Below are 15,297 nucleotides of genomic sequence, written 5' to 3' on the forward strand. Positions count from 1 at the left end.
TTTGCAGAAAACGCCCTAATACCACTGCAGAAACAGATGGTACTAGAAGGTAGTAAGTAGATAAACATTAAAAAATATTTTATTGTGGACAACGTGTTTCAGCTCAACAAGCCCTCACACCGCAACAGTACATCATTATAACATTTAACACTTTAAGGATTAAGCCAATTTTTGTTTTTACTTCCTTGTGTCAAGACCACAGCGCTTGCATTTTTTACCTACAGACCCAAATAAGCCCTTGGACTTCATTAAAAACAACCTGATAAAGATTGCTCTCCTAAAAATAAAAACTTTCAGTGTTCAACCTATTCACATGGCAAAAACCTATTACTGTATTTTTCGGCGTATAAGACGAACCCTGACTTTTAAGAAGATTTTCAGGGGTTCGTCTTATTTGCTGGAAAATGTTAACCCCTGCCTGACCACAGCAGGTTTACCAGCTGGAGCCCTTCTGCAGTCAGGCAGGGGTTAACTGAAGTGGGAGGCAGGAACCAACCCACCGCCTGACTACCCCTTGCTGCAGGGTCCCCACCGAAACTAATAAAACACCCAATGAACTCACCTGTTACCCGTTTCTGGCAGCCACGCGTCTCCATGTTCCCAGTGCAGGCAGCGCGATGGAGAAGCACTGCCAGCGCCGGAGGTACCTGAAGCTCTCCAGGGCAGCCGACCATCTCATCGGAGAGGTTCGGCTGCCAGGAGAGCTTCGGGAGTATGGCAGAGGTGCTGGAAGTCCCCAAAGCTCTCCAGGCAGCTGAGCCGTTGAGACGCTCGGCTGCTCGGGAGAGCTTCGGGGACCTCTGGTGCAGACAGTGTCTCTCCACCACGCTGCCTGCCACGGGAACATGAGGGGAGACGTGCGGCTGTCGGGAACAGGTGACAGGTGAATTTAATTTTATTTTTTATATAGCTGTCACTGCATATGTTGCGGGTGCAGCCGTTTTTAGCTCGACCATTCTCGGTGGATAAGACGACCCCCGACATGTGCAGATTTTTTGAGGTTAAAAAGTGGTCTTATACCCAGGAAAATATGGTAGTTACGCTGTCCCTTGACTTGATTGCTCTATCCAGGTCCTCTGCTCTGTATAAGCCATCTAAAACCAATTTGGTGACTTACTTGCAAGCAGCTGCTTAGTCCCTCATTCCCCTCAAGTGGAAACACACCTCACTCTCTTCTCTTTTGGAGTGGGTTGGGAAGGTAAATCAATTGTGTTGCTTTGAAGAGCTCTCCAGTTGGTCAAGCAGGATGCATGATGCTTTCCTGGAGACGTGGAGTCTTGGTGCTATCTTGCATGGTTGCCTGTGTCCACTTCACCCCCTTCTAGGCCATCCTCTCCCTGCTCAATTTCAAGGTCTCCTCAAATGTTTTTAATAATAATGTTTTTATTTGTATAGCGCACACAGATTCCGCAGCGCTTCACCTATCTGTATGTTTTTGGGTGTGGGAGGAAACCAGAGTACCCAGAGGAAACACAAACACACAAATACGGAGAGAACATACAAACTCTTTGCAGATGTTGCCCTTGGTGGGATTTGAACCCAGGACTCCAGCACTGCAAGGCTACAGTGCTAACCACTGAGCCACCGTGCTCTTCAAACTCCCCTTTCATAATTTTTAGGATGTTGACTGGCAGCAGGGATTAGCCTGCCTACCTACCTATTTGCTTTTTCCACCTCCTGTTTGAAGGTCTCTTTCCTGTCTGGCTTTGGAAGGCTGACCGCTTGGAGCTCATGCTCACCTTTGCTATCCCTCAAGCTTCTGCTTGTATACCAGTTTTACCGCATTCCCCTTGGTTTTGTCATTTACTTGACAATGTAACTATCACTTTCAACCAGTTTATTACTTGCGAGTGACTCCACTCCCATGACTTTATATCCTCTGTACATTGTCACCTGTTTTGGTATGTTAGACATAAAATAAAAAGAGAGAGGTTAAAAAAAAAAACTATTAGTTATCCAATCTTGTCTCTGTACCTACAGAGTTCCTAGCTTCTGCCAACTAGATGTTCCACGCAAGCTCCAGTGGACGTCATATATGGCGCAAGTACCAAATATGATAACCTGCAAAAAAGGGGGTAATGCTCCAACTCTTGGTTTACTAACTATATGCAAAAGGCAAATCTACATCTCAGAGGCCTCCCCCGTGCCGTGTGATGCAATGGTTATTTTTCATTATGGATAATCTTTTGGGTAACAAACATGATATAATGCTGTTGGTTTCTATGATTATGTTCATTCGAGTATGTTTATTTATATGATTATGCGATTGATTCATTTACTGTATATATTTATGTTTGGACGCGGAAGTGGTCATGAGATTCGATTGCTGTTAATGGTATGTAAAGGTTGTAATAGCATGTTGAGGAAGGCTCTACTGTATTGTTGAGCTGAAACACGTTGCCCACAATAAAATATATATATATTTTTTTTGCCTATAGCATTCTAGTTCCATCTGCTCCTTCAGTGGTATAGGCGTGTTTTTTGCACAAATACTGTAGTTGTCTATCCCAGGTGCTTACTGCTCTTGGAAGGAACTGCTTACTGGTTGGTCCTGGCTAAATTTTCAGTATTATTGGGGGGGTCGGTCCTTGGTAAGCAGCAGTGACACCTCATGTCAAGGCTTCTAGTATTATTGTGTTTGGATAACCTCCCAAGGTGAGCGTATGTGTTGCACTTTGAGAGGACACTAGAAGCGAATTGGATGATGCTGCACCAGAAGGCACCCCTCGTCTCTCTTTCAGCTAATTACCTAAGTGGCATCTAAGGGCCCTATTCCACAGTAACGATAATCCGCCGAATCGGGCCGATTATCGCTCGGTGAAATAGAGAGAACGATCAGCCGATGATCGTGTCATCGGCTGATCGTTCATTTAGGGCCAGACCTAAAATCATCGTTCCCCCACCGCGCATCGCTACGGTTGAATAGCGCTGCACGGCGGGCGACCGATGATATGAGAAGCAGCAGCAGCATCATACATTACCTGTCAGGTCTTCTCTTCCGCTCTATCTTTCTCCCCGGGTCCCTCGCGCTCTATCTTCAGAATGGATTGTCAGCTGACGGAGCGCTCAGCCAAACGCAGGCCAGGACCCCCGCGGCCTGTGATTGGCTGAGTGGCCGGTCAGCTGACAGGCCATTCTGAAGCTAGAGCGCGCGGGACCCGGGGAGGAAGTCGGAGCGGATCAGAAGACCTGACAGGTAATGTATGCTGCCAGGACATCGGTAACGATGTCCCTGCAGCCCTCGCTCAACGATCATCGGGCCGTGGAATAGGCCCAGTAAACGAGCGGCGATCTAGCAGATCGCCGCTCGTTTACATCATTGATCGGGCCCTGCTCGGCCTGTGAAATAGTACACTAAGTCTCCAGGGGGTCTGCTGCAGTAAAGTGGACCCCTGGTTACCCACCACCTTTCCTTTTCTCCCTTTCCTCCAGTCCTAGGTGCATGGGGCAGCAGACTCTGGATCATGTGTTTGGGGTCCAATGCCCTGTGCATTTTGGTGTGCAGGTTTGTGTTACGGATCACTCAAATTCAAAAAGACAGCACTGGAGTCAGAGGTTGAGTCACTATTCCAGTTGAGAGTGGTAATATCAGTTCTAGACTCTGAAAGGGGTTCAGGGTTCAACCAGCACCTTCTTTCTGAGAAATTCTGGATGGAGTCAGTCCTGTCCACTGTCCTGACCCTTTTCAAGCTCTGTTCTGGATCTGCATGATGCCTATTCCCAGAAATCAATGCCTATTCCCGGGGCGGATTAACTTTACCATAGGCCCCGGGCTGTTCACTCAGCCTGTGCCCCTAGCCCCCTGTAACTATGGCAGCACTAGCGTGATGTTTATAGTACTGTAACGCCTGGAGTAGTGGATCCACTGGACCGTCACCAGCGATGGCACTAACCTCACCAGGGGGCGGAGTCTAAGGGGCCGCTGGTTCTCACCAGAGCCCGCCGCAAGGCGGGATGGACTTGCTGCGGCAGGCGACCCCCAGGTCGCTACCCCTGGCTTGGTTGCTAGTGACGGCAGGCGAGGCGTGGCAGGAGATGGTGCTGGCAGAGGTCTGTAGGCGTAACCGCAGGTGACAGGCTGAACACAGGAGCAATGGAGTGACAAGGGAGCAGGAACCAGGAACAAGGACTAGGGACCAGGTAGCGGATAGGAATCAGGAACAAGGACTTGGGACCAGGCAGCGGATAGAATCAGGAACAACAGGGGGCTGGGCCAAACGCTATGGGAAGCATGTAGAGGCTCCAACACAAGGGACAGGGCATGCTGGGATTTATAGGGAGTGATTGGTGCAACTAACCAATTAAGGGCGGACTGACCCTTTAAATCTGAGACAGCCGGCGCGCGCGCGCCCTAGGAGGCGGGGACGCGCGCGCCAGCCGGCACAGACGGAGACAGGAGCGGAGGAGAGGTGAGGCGCCCCCAGGGGCCGAACTAGCAGCAGCGCCGGGTCCCTGCACAAGGACCCCGGCGGCTGCATGGGGCAGGAGGAGGTCGCGGCGGCGGCCTGGAACACGGGACGCCGCCGCGGCCGTGACAAGTACAGGATAGATAATGTCATGATGCCCTGATTTGTGCAAAATTGCTGTAAAAATTTGCAATTTTTTGCAAATCATGGCAGAACTGTAGCCAGGAGACAAAACTCTACTGAAAGTAAAAGCCTTTTTGGGTGGCCATGGGCCCCGGGCTACTGCTTAAACGGATCTATTATAATCCGCTACTGCCTATTCCCTGATCCCGATATTCCTAAGGTTAGTGGTTAAAATAGGGAGCTATTTTAGTTCTAGGCCCTTCCCTTCGGTCTGTCCCTAGCTCCGAGAGCCTTTACCAAAATATTAGTAAACATAAACAAGTAAACAAGAATATTATAATAGTCATATATCTAGATGACTTTATGATTGTAGGCAAATCAGAGAAGGAATTGATCCAGCTGACACAACATGCAGCACATCTTTTCAAAACTGGTCAACAGTTAGCTATCTCATCGGCACTACTGGTCCCAGGCTCAGCTTAACACATAGGTCCATAAAAGTATATACAAGAAGATTACATACCGCAGCACTTCACCTTAAAAGCTTCATCTTTATTGTATCCAAAAACACATAAGAGAACATAGAGGAATGCACACTCCCTGACATCCCTGACTATCAAATGCTTTCTCAAGGCACAAAACAGTCTGATATGTGTTTTGGACACAAGATGAAGCTTTTCAAATGAAGTGCCGCAGTATGTAATCTTGTATATATCTTTTCAAAACTGGGCCTAGAAGTAAATCTGGAGAAATCCTCCAGAAATTGGCCATGATTACCTCTTGTATTCCATCATTTCGATTATCGTAATACCACTACAGAGGTAGGGAGGCTCATGCAGAATCATTTCTACTTCACGAACTTGGAAGGTCATGATCCCAAGAATGTTAGATTATCAAGAGCAATTTTCTTTGCTCTCTCAAGCTCCTCCCAGATGGATAGGGAACAATATCGGAATTCTGACAGACAACTTAACAGTAGAAGCCCATGCAAATTAAAAAAAGGGGGGTGGGGCAGATAATATAATCCTACCACTTTATTTCAGGCCAATAGAAGGCAAAGTAAATTCAATTAAAGCCCTCCACTTCAAGGGGATGGAAAATATTACAGCCAATTATTTGGACAGAGTGCTTCTGAATCGGGGGGATGTGTTCTGAATCATTAAGTGTTTAAACTGCAGATGTCTGTCCTATGGAACATGGGGAGCAGACACCTTTTCGCTACTGAAGACATCAGGCAGGCGGACAGATTTTACTTTCTGAATACAGGGGATGTTTAATCAGAAGTAGATGTTTTCTCACAGTCTTGAAGCAAAGAGCAATGTGCCTTAACCCCCACAATGATTGCTTCCTTGATAGCTTCCTTTTGGCCCAGAAGGCTTTGGTTTACTTTCAACAGCCAGTTCGTGGTACTTTCGGAAATTGTCAGATCTCCTAAAACCAAGGCCCATCTTTTTTTACCCTCATTTGCAGAATCTTTAGCTGATGGCCTGGTTGTTAAGATATTGTTTTTAGATAGGGGTCCTATTGATTCAGTGATTTCCACCCTGTTAACTAGAAGGAAGAGGGTCACTTCTCAAATATTTTTAATCCCTTAATGAGGGGAATACCCATCATTGCATCACTAATGGGGTATTGAGTAGGGATGAGCGAACCGTCTGACCTTTGGTCCAACGGCATCTTCGCTCAATTACGATGCCTGCAATCCCAGGTGCATAGCTGTGCTCCCGGGAATCTGCGGGCAGGATCTTCCAGGGAATTCAAGATACATTTCCAGGGAATGTATCTTGAATTCCCTGAAAGATCCCGGCCGCAGATTCCCGGGAGCGCAACTATGCACCGGGGATCGCAGGCATCGCACTGGAGTGAGCAGCTTTCGGACCGAAAGTCCGAAAGTTCCGCTCATCTCTAGTATTGAGAAGGCTCACAGAGTGATCCCTGTCTATACTTGGCTGCTATCAGCAGCTGGAGGCTGCTGTTAATAGCTAACATGCAGCGGGTATTTTAATCATTTAGATGCTGCTGTCACAACTCAGAGAGGCATTTAAATGGCCTTTTATACCTGCATTGGTGATCCAATGGCTGAATCGTCTCCCTACAGTGAGATCGCAGGGAGACAATCTGGTGTCAGTGTAGTCCAGTTTGACTCTTTAGCTGCTAAAACAGGCACCTTTATAACTTACAAACAATAATCAGCAAATGAGGTATGCTTAATTTTATCCCCCTTTTAAATCAATATCTTATATATCACACTGCATTTAAAGAGAATGTGTCATTAGACAATGATAATGATAATATAATGAAATAATATTTTAAAATAATTTTTGATGATGATTTTTGTAATTCTCTATTTTTCTATCTATATTCTAAAATAATCCTGAAATCTTGCAGTTTTCATTTTCACCACTAGGGCTAAATTTAAGCAGAGACTTCCTGTTGTGTCTGTGGTAAGAGGATAAGAGGAGGCTGCTGTAAAGTGATCTCTACATTATTGCAGCAGCATGTAACACTAGTACACAAAGGAGACAAAAGCAGCTCCATGTGATAACCTCTTCAAAGGTCACAGAATGCGCTCAGTAATGTTTTATATTCATCCCATGGGGACAGACTCTATTGTCTATTGTTGTCTATGTCCATTAGTCTTGTAAAGCATGCCCCCCCCCATAACAACGTACAAAAAGTGAAATTTAATTAGAAAATAGTAACAGATTAGAATAAGAGAACATGATTTAGTACTTGACTTTAATATGCAAAAGAAAATCTAGGCCAGGGGTGGGGTTCTGGCTCCAAGATTTCCCGATGCAGCCTGTCTGATGGGCGCTGCAAACAATATAACATTGAATGCGGAGGCTGCTAGACACAGGAGGATGCTGTGCATGCTGGCTCCTGCCCTACCAGAGTGGCACACGCAGTAGCTTAGCTACCATGACTGTCAGACCACGCCAATGCAGCGGCCGTGCACTAAAAGGCCCCGCCAAGCCAACATTTGACAGCACCCCTCCGTTCACAGTTTGTGACAGGTAGGAGGAAAGGAAGGCCATAGTCTGCAGACAGAGGAGAGCATGCTGTCCCCACTGTGCCCAACAGCAGTATGACTGTGGGGCAGTTGAGGAGGAAGATGTAGCCATCCTCCTTGCTGTCCGACATGGAGGATACCACAAAGGCTAATGTCACTAATGGCCCTGTGAGTGAGACACGTGCATGCCATCCTGGCACATGCGGCTCCCTGCGGTGTTACCTGGCTCCTGCAAGGATAGTGCACTGACACTATATGCAGCATACCAATGCATCAGGGATAATACCACCATTATATGCCAGTGTACTAGGGGTAATACCATCAGTATATGGCAGTGCGCCAGGTATAATACCACCAGTATATGGCAGTGCACTACTAGGGACATCACTGGGGGTTAACTAAACTACCAGTGGCATCTATCAGCCTGAACCTGAAACCCTGCTTCTGGGTTTAGGCTGGTGGAGGCCATATAGCACTTGCCACAGGTGCCCTCCCTTTAATCCAGCCCTGTTAAGCTGCCACAGGTTTCTAGCAATATGGGAAAGAAAAAGCATCTCTCTGCTGTCAAAAAGCATCAAATAATGCAATGCCTAGGACAAGGTATGAAAATATTAGATATTTTACAAAAACTTAGACTCCTTCAGTAGGTTTATGCTGTCCTATCTAAGGGTAGAAAAGAGTAGTGACAAAGAAACTGAACAGAATGATGTATCACTTACATTGTTCTGTGCAGCTGATTTAGAGATATCTTCCTATATAACATGGACAATAAGTAGCCCTCGTTATTGATGAGAAGCAGAAAACTCCACCCACCAGCTGCTAAATGGCAGTTATCTATCCATGCTGTATATAGACAGTCACCTGTCAATCAGCAGCTAGAGGGCGGGGTAAGTGATGTTGCAAGAATCCTATTCTCCTGCATATCAGGAGAACGGCTGAACAGAAAGAACAGATTTTCTTTAAAAATGATTATCGAACTGTGAAGAAATTTGTGGATGATTCAGACATAATAAGGAAGGTTTATGTCAAAATCATTGTATAAAAAGAGGTTATCCAGTGTTAGAAAAACATGGCCACTTTCTTCCAGAGATAGCCCGACTCTTGTCTGCAGTTTGGGAGGGGTTTTGCAGATACAGTTGTATCAAAACATAATAATACACAGCAAGCATGAATCACAGTGCAGGCTAATACATTTCCAAACTCGTTCCCATACAGGAGGAGATAAAAGAAAGAAAGATAAGTTCCTAAGAGCCAAAAAGGACATAGACGAAAACACAGTATTCAATCGGCGGGAGAAAAGACAGCAAAGCAAAGGATATAGGAGAAGGATAACCAAGTAAGGGTAGCTTCACTTGTACTGGATCCGCATTGGAGTTTGCAAGTTGGCGGGAAAGGGGCCGGATTACATAGACCTTCACACTACATGGATCCGCAGCGAAGTTTGATCCAGTAGAGTGTGAAATTGACCTATATCAGGAAATGAGATAAATTAATCTTTGCAGATTTCTTAAACAAAATACTAGCAAGACTATGAAAAAAGCCGAAAAAGGAGAAGAACTACTCTTAATTGGACCTCTAGGATTCAGTGTACAATCTGAATACACAGAAGAAGAAAGAGAGAGTATATTGGCTCTTTCAAACATGGGAAAGGAAAGGAGCAACAGTGACAGAATACCCAAATCTGATGTGGAGATACAGAACTTTAAAGGTGGAAATAGATCTACATTCAATCCACAGATACCTACAGGGAGTAGCGTAGACATATTCTGCAGTACTGTCCAAAAAGAAATGAAAGCCCTCACCCACCTAGAAGTAGCCTCTAATTGAACCCATATAGGGCAATTGAAATAGCCAAAGTCAGGCACTGACCTCATCATCAAGAAGGCGGATAAGGGGGGAATGTAGTCGTGATGGATAAAGAATACTACAAGTACAAAGCACATAGACAACTGAACAACACGATGGTCTAGGAGAAATTAGAAACAGACCCCACACAGGAGATACAGAGCAAGATACAATCATTTTTGAAAAAGAACACAGAGAAAAACATGATCTCACAAAAAATGTCAGAGAAATTGCTCATCAAAAATCCCAAAAGATCTAGGGGGTGATATATCAAAGGGTGTAAATTTTAGACTGGTGCAAACTGCCCACAGCAACCAATCACAGCTGAGCTCTCAGCTCTGGTAAAATGAATGAGCAGCTGTGATTGGTTGCTGTGGGCAGTTTGCACCAGTCTAAAATTTATACCCTTTGATAAACCTGGGCCCTAGATTGTACTTACCACCTAAAATGCATAAATCTCTAACCATCCCACCTGGAAGGCCCATAATAGCGGCCATCGAAGGCCTCACAGAAGCCCTGTCTTGCACATAGTCCTGGAAGCAACACCTTTGTACTTTAAGAACACCACCAAATTCCTGAGACTAATGAAAGAAGGGCACTGGGAAGAGAACTAGAGCCTAGCTACCATAGACGTGGAGAGCTTGCATACAAGTATACCCCACAAAAAAAGGCATTGAAGCAGTTGCAGCATTCTTGCAGGCCACAAACAAAAGTAAGGATTTCACAAGGTTCATGAGTGAAGCTGAGATAACATTCCCCTTTGGGGAAGACTGGTACGGTTAAAAGACTGGTACTGTGATGGGGATTCCAGTCTCTTGTACATTTGCTAATATGTACTTGGCGGCCTTTGAAGAAGAATACATCTACAGCACAAGGAACAAATATGCTAAAAGAATAAAGAAATACATAAGATATGTGAATGATATCTTGGCCTGAGATGGCAACGAGAAGGATTTTTGATGAGTTTGTAACCTATTTTAATAATGAGAATAGCTGCAACATGTTCTTTACAGGCAAGTACAGCAAGACTGCTCCGGAGTTTCTTGATATAGTGGTGTGTAAAACAGAAACAGGTCTGACAACTAACAGATACAAAAACCCCACAGCTACAAATAGCTACCTACACCATCACAGCTACTATCCCTCCTGTGTGAAAACAGCAGTGCCCTATGGCTATTTTCTGAGGCTAAAAAAGTTCAATAAGAAAGAAGATTGTGACAGTAAAGCAAAAGAACTGAAAGAAAATCTACTGAAAAGAGGCTACTTCCTGAAAACGATGCCCTAGAGAGGGTTAAGAACACCCACAGAGCTAACCCTTTTTAAAAAGAGTGAAAAACAAAGAAAGAAACAGCAACTGAAATGATACAAAAGGTGATAAGGAAGAACTGGTACATCCTGGAAAAAGACACTATTATAAGTGATATTGCAGCTAATAAACCCATTATTTCTTTGAGGAAAAGTAGGACTCTAAGCAACATCATAGCGTTCAGCAGCTTCTCCCAAGACCCCCCTAAAAAGCACTGGCTAAAAGCCCTGAACCCCCCAAGGAAACAAAAAATGCGGTCACTGTAATTACTTCAAATACATTGAGCAAGGCCCTAATGTGACTATTGGGGGGGGGGGGGCGGGGATACAGATTGATGTCAGACAACCTCTGTGCTGAAAGAGTGACTTCCTAATATACATGATCTTTTGCCCATGTAGGCTCCTCTATATCGGCTCTATGATCCGCAGCTTCATAAAAAAGGTTTTAGGGACATTTGAGATCTATCAGGACAGGCCAAGGTTGCCACCATCTTATAGAGCACATAAGGACACGGCACAGGAGCCCTGTTCTTTGCAAGAATAGAAAGAGTTGGTATGTGAATCCCAGGAGATAGACACAAGCTTCTCCTGAGAAAAGACACTAAATGGATTGCCAAAAAATGATGCCATCGGAGGTCTGGGATTGATTGAAGAAAGAAATGAACTGAGTTCATTCCTAGAGTGTCTGCACATGCAGCTCCACTGACTTAATGACTTTCCTTTCCTCCTTCTCTTGGACTATCTCCTTTCCCGAGTTTATTTTGCTTGTATGCTACTTTTGATACATTAATTAAGACATGCTCACCCATGGTACCCCTGCTAAGGATACGCAGCTTGCCCAGGCTCTAAAGACAGATCGTGGTGGGAAGAATTCCCCCCTGCAGTGACCCCAGCACAGGGTTCGCATGATGACTGTCTTGTTTCCTTGCCGCACATCCACGGTGCCAGCATCCCGCTATTCTTGGCATTATGCATACCAGCCTTGGGCCTGTGGTATTTGTGACCCAATTTACATTGTGACTTTTGATGTAAGTTTCCTTCTTAACAGGAGTCTATGGTAACATTATTTCTGTAAATAGCTCTGAAAATGTATTAGCTTGCAATGTGATTCATGCTTGCTGTGTATTGCCATGTTTTGATACAACTGTATCTGTCTGCTCACTGCTTTGTTTTGATTCCCACATTGATCGTAGTAATTTATGTTATTTATGAATGGCGTTCTACACGCCAAATTTAGTGTGTCCTCAGTGAACTTTTTAAAGAACTGGCACCATTTTTGTGCCTGACATGGCCTGACGAAGCGGGCTGTAGCCAGCGTCTTCAGCGATCAGCTTCAGCCTCCCTCCCTGCCCCTATATGTGATTTTTAGAGACTGACACTGTGAGACTGCAATAAAATTTACAAAGAACAGCATCTAACGTGGTGAGTGCCGCTTTCCTATATTTGCTTTCTACTGGACTTGTGCTATATATTTATATGTTTATCTGAGCCTGAGCACCCCACTACCTGTCAAACATCGCATGTCAGATGTTACTGCAAGCAAATTACCTTGCTACACGCACACCCACTCCAATGCATGGACACACTTCTATTCACTGACAGGAAACAAGGGTAGTGCCGGCAGCCACCTACCTACTGGTGATTGACTTAAATAGCTAAATGCCTGCAATCCTTTATCTGATTTAGTGCCGTTCATTTAAGATACAGCCGAACCAGAACTTTTCTAGTTGCGTGAACCCTGACAAATTCAAACTTTTAAAAGTTTGCTTGTCTCTAATCTATACAGTAATGGTTGATGACTTGAATATTATACTTACTGTCATTTTAATTTACATAATTACATAAAAATTAGGAACATGGTGTATACATGTAAAAAGGTTTGTGTACTGAATGATGTTGAAGTGAATGTATTATTATGTCTTCTATTTCTTGTTAATATGGTGACTAAGAATAACCTTTGTACATAAACCTGAAATTCCAGAAAATGTCAACACTTCAATGACTTCCCTTATTGTTTTGCTTGTTTGAGAATGCTAGGAACATAGCACTGTACAGTTACTAGTAACAAAATGAGATTACACAACTTTGTTCTATAGCATTGCTACTGTAGTAATAATTGGTGGTGATGTTGTGAAGAAAAGACGTTTGCAGAATTTGCCTTGTCATGATTGTTTGGCAATAAAAATATCTTTATTACTTAGGTTAAAACAATCAAACACGCCTATATTATGTAACCTAGGAAAAGTAACTACAGGAAATGTCATCTCATTTTTAACCACCTGCCTTCCTGAAGCAATGAAGGAGAAAATGAGTTAAAAAGCACTGATACTTCTGATAGGACTGTGAGAAATATAACTCTCTAGAAGGAAAATTACAGTGAAAAACATCACCTTCTAGAGACCATAAATAAGAAGTAGGAAAAAAGAGAATGTCCCCCACCCAGATGTCTAGTTGTCACCCCTCTCCTTTTATCGCATGGCCGAATCAAACTCCTTTTTCCTGTATGTAAAACTAACGCCGCGGACGCAGCTGGTAGCTTCGGGGAGCTGCACAGCAGAGCTATACTGTGCAGCTGGGAACCGTATTAGCACAATCATGCTGGTTGATTCCCTTTAATGACTTTCATCATTTTACTAAGAAAAACTGAAAGTAAATATAATGCATACTGTATATTGTTTATATATGCATTATATTTACTTCCAGTTTTTATTAGCAAAGTCATTACCGTAATTATATATATATATTTATTGTATTTGCATCTGGCAGGGATAGTTTCATACACCCTATCACCCAGAGGAGGTTTAAAATTAGATATCACCTGACGTGCAAATCGGACTATGTGATATATGTGTTACAATGCCCGTGCCCTATGATTTACGTGGTTGAAACGACCACCGAGTGCAAAACTAGACTGAATAACCATAAATCTTCAATAAGAACTGAGAAGTGTGAACTACCAGTGCCACAACATTTTAAGGAATGTAAACATACTGTACAACAGATGCGATTTTGCATAGTTGATCACATCCCGCCCCCACGCAGGGGAGGAGACAGACAGAAATTATTGAAAAAAAGAGAGGCTCAATGGATTGCGAATTTGAACTCTTTGTATCCCCATGGGTTAAACATGGATTTTTCACTGAGAGCATTTATGTAAGACCATGCCCTATGCCTTCTAGAGTGCTAACACTTTTGTCGCAGAGAGGGTTTCAGTTTTTTCTTTATTTAGTTTATGTATATTGTACTATATTTCACATATTCCACATATTTCATATTTAGACTGTCTTCTATGTATCTGTAATATTAATTATTTTTTGGTTTTCTTGTAGATACCGGTTTTGGAAGGAGGCTTACTACACTCACCTTTAGCATTTTTGATTTGTTTTTTATGGATGGTCCCACGAACGTCTAGATGGAATAACGCATTGGAACCGCACTACCCATATGGACTATTCCACGGAATCGGTACTAGCGATCGTGATGTCAGAGGTATGCATGCCATGGTGGAGTTGAATACAGATGTTGGAAGACCCTGGGGGCTAGATGCAGGTGTCTGCGTCTACAACAGGACCAGGAGTCAACCAGTCCAGCTGTTCCCTGAGAGACACCGTGCAGGTGCTGGGTCATACAGCAGGAAAAACTGTCGGACTCCTTTATCCATGTCTGCCGCATTTAAGTGACAGCCGGAACATGATGGTGACGTCTGCGGTACCGGCACGTTACCGGCACATCCTTTAATTCACTTTTGCACTAAGGGCATACTGTACCTATTTCAAGATGGAGTCCGTGGGCTTTGACAACGTTGTGCGCATGCGCGGTTTTCCTCTGCTCAAAAGAATCTGGTGACGTAGTTCGGACCTTCCCATAACTATTGCGTTCACCCGGCGCATGCGTGGTCTTATTGTGTACAAACACCGACGCCATGGAATGACCACGGGGCGAACAGCTGATTGTTAACAAGACGTGGTGAGTGACGGCCTCCTCCCATAACCGCGATGTGATTGGACTATATCATAGGATGATCATTTATTAATTTTGAGGTTTATGAACTTTATTATGCAGATCAAGAGGACTGGACATTTATGAATCACTTATGTCACGTTGTATATATATATGAATTGATGCTTCACACATAATGAATGTACTATAATACGCTGTGCTATGCACTATTTACATATGGTAATGATGATGATGTCACTAATGAAGGGATGTACGATGGGAGGGGTTTCCATGTTAAAAACCAGCCATTGTTACACTGATACTGATGCTTGAAAAAGATCTCAATGAGAGATCGAAACGTTGCACATTGATGGGTGAATAAAATCATTTTCTTCACTTTATACTGGAGTGCCGCCTCGCTTGACTTGCTGTGGATTTGGAAGCCTGGGTCTGGCTACCTGAGTTCGTGCACCCACCTGAGCCTTTGAGCCTACACAGTGCCATCTTGCAAATCTTTATCTTCTCTATATATATATATATATATATATATATATATATTGTATTTGCATCTGGCAGGGTTAGTTTTAATCCAAGAAAGTAAATGTTTTTATATTTATTTGTGTTTGAATGATACGGGGTTATTAATAGAGATGAGCGAACCTCGAG

Source organism: Dendropsophus ebraccatus, chromosome 3 (genome assembly GCF_027789765.1).
Source record: "Dendropsophus ebraccatus isolate aDenEbr1 chromosome 3, aDenEbr1.pat, whole genome shotgun sequence".
NCBI lineage: Eukaryota > Metazoa > Chordata > Amphibia > Anura > Hylidae > Dendropsophus > Dendropsophus ebraccatus.